This window comes from Rhinolophus ferrumequinum, chromosome 6 (assembly GCF_004115265.2).
Source record: "Rhinolophus ferrumequinum isolate MPI-CBG mRhiFer1 chromosome 6, mRhiFer1_v1.p, whole genome shotgun sequence".
NCBI lineage: Eukaryota > Metazoa > Chordata > Mammalia > Chiroptera > Rhinolophidae > Rhinolophus > Rhinolophus ferrumequinum.
The window spans coordinates 79,146,066-79,152,035 of NC_046289.1; the positions used below are offsets into that span (position 1 = coordinate 79,146,066).

Genomic DNA, 5,970 nt, shown 5'->3' on the forward strand with positions numbered 1-5,970 from the left:
TTTCAGCATTTTTACTGGAGTGGTTGGCCATCGAAATATATACATGTAACTCCTAACTAGTGCAAGTAGCTCTTAGGATAGAAGGCAGTCAGTATTCTGAGACCTTCTGTAGTGCTGTTTATTTCTGGGCTTACGTAGATTGTGTGAATAGGGGTAAGAGTAAATGTGGGAGAAGACAGGATACACAGAGACTATAGCTGAAATGGTGAATTACTTCAAAGAATGAAAAGCCAATTAGGTGTATACTTACATGCTTTTTAATATTTAATTCCTTCAACTATGCTCTATGTCAAAACAGTTAGCTCCAGCCCCTCGTGTAACCTAGACAGCTACCTGCCCAGGTGCTAGACTTGTCCTATTCAAACCATGTCCATTTATTTTTTGCTCTGAATAATGTTAATACAATGTATCTAATGACTGCTTTTTCTTGATTTATGGGGGGGAAGACACCAAGAGCCACCACTTTAATTCAATTTTTATGAATGATTTTTAAAACTATGATTTAAGAAACTTAAAAATATAAAACCTTACAGCTTTTAATCGTTCTATTCTTTTGGTGGGTAGAAGAAACTCTTGGAAGTAACAAGGTCGTGAATTATATAATCATAAGCAGAGCTTGAAGGTTTCATACAAATTAAAAGTGGTATTAAGAGGTGGAATAATTTAATTCAAGGTCATATAATTTAGGTCAATAATAGAGCTTAAATTATAATTCAGGTTCTTTCACTGTAGTCACTACTATTTCTGTACATTGCACTGTCTCAATTGCAATTGTAAAATATATATTGGATTTGAAATTGAAACAGCAATGCCCTTGAGATACTGTCATGTGAGAGAAGTGAAGGTAGACGAGGAAGAATAAAGAGATTTGCCAGATATGTCCTTGGCATTATACATTAGGCATTTTCACTTTGAAATTCAAACACGGAGATCACTCCCCATGTCAAAGTTTCAGACTTAAATTAGCCCCCCTTTACTATCAAAGAGAACACATGAAGACAAAGGGTATCCAAAGTTAGGGAAAGAGTTACAAAGACAAGTGGCACCTAGATATGTCTAAGAATAAGTAAAACAACAGTAGGTCTTCTATGTCTAGCAATATTACAGATTATTAGAGACCCTGAAAACCTTCAACTGCAAATACCTCTAAGTATAGGATAACAACATAACAAATATTGTTTGAAGTACATAGCCAGACTCACAAAGAAGTTGTAAAATCCCCATGGCCTAAAAGCAAGAAGAAAATTGAAAACTAGAACACTAATCTAAGGCTGACATTTTGGCAGCTTGAGGGAGGAGGAGACATTAATCAGCCTTGTTATTCAAAGGAGTTTAATGAAAGTTATGGATCTAAAAACAAGGCATTAAGAATGCTGGAGTTGGAGAGTTGGACTGGCAAACCCTCCCCTCACAGACACATATAAGTATAAAGCAGAGTCATAAGTCATTATGCCCTCATGGAAAAGGTAGAAAGGGGAAAAATCCATCTACTGGCAAAGTGAAATGAGAGGAACCTTGTTGAGCTGCCTGGGATCTAGGTAGGAAAAAAAAGTCAATACCAAAAAGTTGCATCCACAGAATGAGGAAATAGCAGACTAACAACACAGGACCTTTAGCTAATAAGATTAAAACACACTAAAAGATAAGTACATTATGACTGATTAAAATAAATAAACATAGGAATCAAAAGTTTAAGAAAGTAATACAATACTATCAAAAATGTATATAATACTTTGCAGCAATTTAAAAAAAAGATTAGATAGAGCTATATATGCTGATATGTACAGATCTCCAAAATTTATTATTATAAAATGCTAGCTAGTTGCAAAAGCATCATATATTATAAATCCATTGTTTCAATAGAATTAAAGACACTTGTGTGTTTGCTTTAAGGATGTTCATTTTCTTTATATCTGGTTCCAGTTAACTGCTTTGTTCCCTAGCACCTTTCACCTCAGAAGAGCGCATAAACGTTTTAAAGCATCAGAACAGTGTGGATTAAGGAGGCACGTATTTTCATCAAACCGTAAAAAAGGTGACAGGAAAACATACTTCATTGTAGAGTAAGATATTCAAACGTGGTATGGATATTTAAGGCAGATTAGGGCCGAAACAGGCAAGTCAAGGAAGGTGGTCTGGGTTTGGAAGTGATTTTGCATCTAGAGGAATTCTCTTCATGACCTCAATGACTGAGCACTGAAGAGAAGGTCTTCTTCCTCAAGGCCAGTGATACTTGAGATACCAGATGGTTTCATTGTTCAACTGTGGTCCAAAGAAAGGGTTGAGTTGAGCCAGAATTGCAATCACCCAAAAGAGATAGCAGCAAATTGAACAGGTGACCAAAATGGTTATAACTCACTGAAGGGACCCTTAGGGATGAACCAGGGCACCAGGAAGCTGACGATGCCCCAGAACACAGGCCTCAGTATCAGGGACACCATGAGGCCCTTGTACGCCATGGTTGCCACCGGAGCTGCCAGCCCTGCACCACCGCCTCACTTTGGTCCCACCCAGAAGTCCCCTCCTGATTTTTGGAGATCACACATGGGTGTTGGGCCAGCCCATGCTGAGTCTCTGCCTCTCCTACCAGTCTCGAGGTGGTTTCTTCTGTATATCCTTAGTTATAGGGCTTTGGTTCAACTAGATTTCAGGCGCTACTCAATGACAGTTGTTGTATAGTTTAGTTGTAATTTTGATGTGGTTGTGAGAGGAAGCAAGCACAGTGTTTACCTACTCTGTCATCTTGACTGGAAATCCCTCTACTGAAGGGATTTGAAAAAGGATATTGAATCAGTAAAGAAGGATTGAGATGAAGGAAGACAAGGAGAGCAAATAAATTGGTAAAAAATAGATAATTCTAAAAAAAAAAAAAAATAGTCCTGCATTAAACAACAAGGATAATAATGATTAATTTGAGGAGAAAAAAATAACAAGTTGAGACTTAAATAGCCAACAAAAATAACATAAATTGGAGTGGTAATACTTGGTATTAAAGTTCTAAGCCCTCTATTTGGGAAAGTCTGGTGTATTGATTAATTTTATATGTTAACTTGACTGGACCACAGGAAGCCCAGATATTTGTTCAACACTGTTCTGTATGTTTCTGTGAGGGTGTTTCTGGATGAGTTTAACTTGTACGTCAATGGATGAGTGAAGCAGATTGTCCTCCCTCACGTGAATGGGCCTCATTCAATCAATGCTGATTCTCCTTGGGACCCATCCTTACTCGCCCCCTCTTTGCTTCTAGACTTATAACCAGACTCAAGTCCCAGTAGGACCCTTAGCTTGAGTATGACCTTAGGGTACGACCTTAGAGTATGACCCATGAGAAGGTGCAATATACTTCAAAAAAATTTAAAACTACTTGAATTGACTAATTTATACAGAAATTTGGAGAACATATGGATAATAAGGATGTGGGATAATGGTTTCAGGAACATAAAGTTGGATCAGGCCAAATTCATTGATATCAACTAATGGAGCAGAGGTCCTGCTTTTAATGTTGCATCTTGGGGAGTTAGAAACTCTAATTGCTTGTTCGGTTGGCTAAAACATGCACCAAAAGGTGGTCCACAGTGAGAAAGTTGGAAATTCTGGACCCGCCCTGGTTTAATATAGAGGAAGGAATTCAAAGGCTTAGGGAGCTTGAAATGTTAGAGCAGATTTGTCATTTAAGACCTATTCACCCACCCTGGGAGAGTCCAGAAAACACACCTTTCACCACAACTATGAGGGATAAATTTGTGAGGGAAGCCCCAGCATCCTTGAAGAGCTCTGTGATTCCTTGTCTCTGTAGATCAACCTTACATTGGGCTACGCAGTCACTGAATTAGGAAACCTAAATGGAACGGGAGTAATTATATCCCAGGGTGGCAGGGGCAAAGAGGTGGCACTCAACTGACAAAAGAAAGGTGAATTTGATTATGATAATGGACAGTAGAATCAAAGCAACAATTAGAATAGTCTGACCCAAGCAGACCTATAGCATTGGCTAGCTGATCATCATATTCCTAGAAGTGAAATAGATAGAAAGCCTACTGAATTCTTATTTGATCTGTATAAGCAGAAAAATTCTAGGTTAAGTGAATGAAAGTCTCTAACTTGAACTGTAAACAAAGAGTTACAACCCCTCAATCACTTGCCATACTCAAGCCACTTTGCAGACCCAGAACACTTTAAATGCAAGGGAAGCTCGCTTGAGGAAGAATCTCTTGAAGAAAGACCGTGGCACACTGCCAGAAATTTCTACTATTAATCTTTATCCCAGCTTTCCCCAAAGGACCTATGGCCTTTTATCAGGGTAACTGCGCACTGCGGAAAAGGAAATAATCAGACTTTTACGGGACTACTGAATATTGGCTCTGAACTGACACTGATTCCAAGAGACCCATAATGTCACTGTGGTCCACCAGGTAAAGTAGAGGCTTATGGAAGTCAGTTGATCAATGGAGTTTTCGCTCAGGTCTGACTCACAGTGGGGCTAGTGGGTCCTCAAATCCATCCTGTGGTTATTTCTCCAGTTCTGGAATGCGTAATTGGAATAAGCATGCTCAGCAGCTGGCAGAATTCCCACATTAGTTCCCTGATTTGTGGAATGAGGGTTATTATGGTCGGAAGGGCCAGGTGGAAACCACTAGAACTGCTTCTACCTAGAAAATAGTAATAAACCAAAAGCAATACTACATTCCTGGAGGGACTGCAGTGAATGGTTCCACCATCACGGATTTCAAGATGCCGGGGTGGCGATTTCCACCATACCCCCATTCAACCTACCTATTTGGTCTGTGAAGATAGATGGCTCCTTCACGATGACAGTGGATTATCGTAAGTTTAACCAGGTAGTTACTCCAATTGCAGCTGCTATACCAGGTGGGATTTCATTGTTTCAGCAAATTAATACAGCCCTTAGTTCCTGCTATGCAGCTATTGATTTGGCAAATGCTTTTTTCTGCATACCTGTCAATAAAGACCACCAGAAGCCATTTACTTTTAGCTGATAAGCCCAGCAATACAACTTCACTACCCTACCTCAGGGGTATATAACGCTCCAGTACTATGTCATAATTCAGTTTGCAGGGATCTTGACTGCCTTTCCTTTCCACAAGAGATCATGTCGGTCCATTGTACTGATGACATTATGCTGACTGGACCTAGTGAGCCAGAAGTAACAATGACTCTAGACTAACAGCTAAGACATTTGTGTGTCAGAGGGTACAAAATCAATTTGACAAAAATTCAGGGAACTTCTACCTCACTCAGGGATCCCTGAAATTCAGGGACACCTGAAATTTCTAGGGATCTGGTACTGTAGGGCATGTTAAGCTATGCCTTCTAAGATGAAAGACAAGTTGTTGCATCTGGTCTTTCCCACAACCAGAAAAAAATGCTAGTGGGACTGTCTGTATTTTGGAGACAACATATTCCACGTTTTGGTGTGTTACTCTGGCCCATTTATCAAGTGATCTGTAAAGCTGCTAGAAATCCTTGGATTGGGGGTTGAAATGCTTGAGTTACTCTCTGGGTGCACTTGCCTCCAGCTTTCACAAAATAACTGGGAAGTTCTGCAGCTAGGTAGCTCCAAATAAAATGGAGGAAAAAATTTTTTTTTAAAAAATCAACACATATGATCTATTCTACAATAGACAAATTAAGGAAACCTGATGTTCTTCAGTCCTCTAGTGTCCAAGCTAGAAGCTGTTTTTTAAAAAAAACGAAAAACAACAGAAACTACTCAAAGCAGCTAGATATTATTAGGGATCCTCCAATTATTTGGCTCATAATTCTTCATGGATAAGACATTTTAAATCAAATATAAAACCCAGAAACCATTAAAGAATATAAAAACAAAATTCATGTGCAGTTTGAAAATATTGAAAGATAAACAGAAAACTAGAGATAATGTTATATATGTAAGGCAATGGATTAATAATCTTAAAAATTAAAATAAAATTAACTTATACATCATTTTCA

General features: G+C 38.6%; 1 pseudogene; it reads right to left on the reverse strand.

Annotated features, from left to right (window-relative positions):
* Positions 1–2,217: 2,217 nt before the first annotated feature.
* On the reverse strand, positions 2,218–2,459 carry LOC117024019 (V-type proton ATPase subunit e 1-like; annotated as a pseudogene).
* Between the last annotated feature and the right edge of the window lie 3,511 nt (positions 2,460–5,970).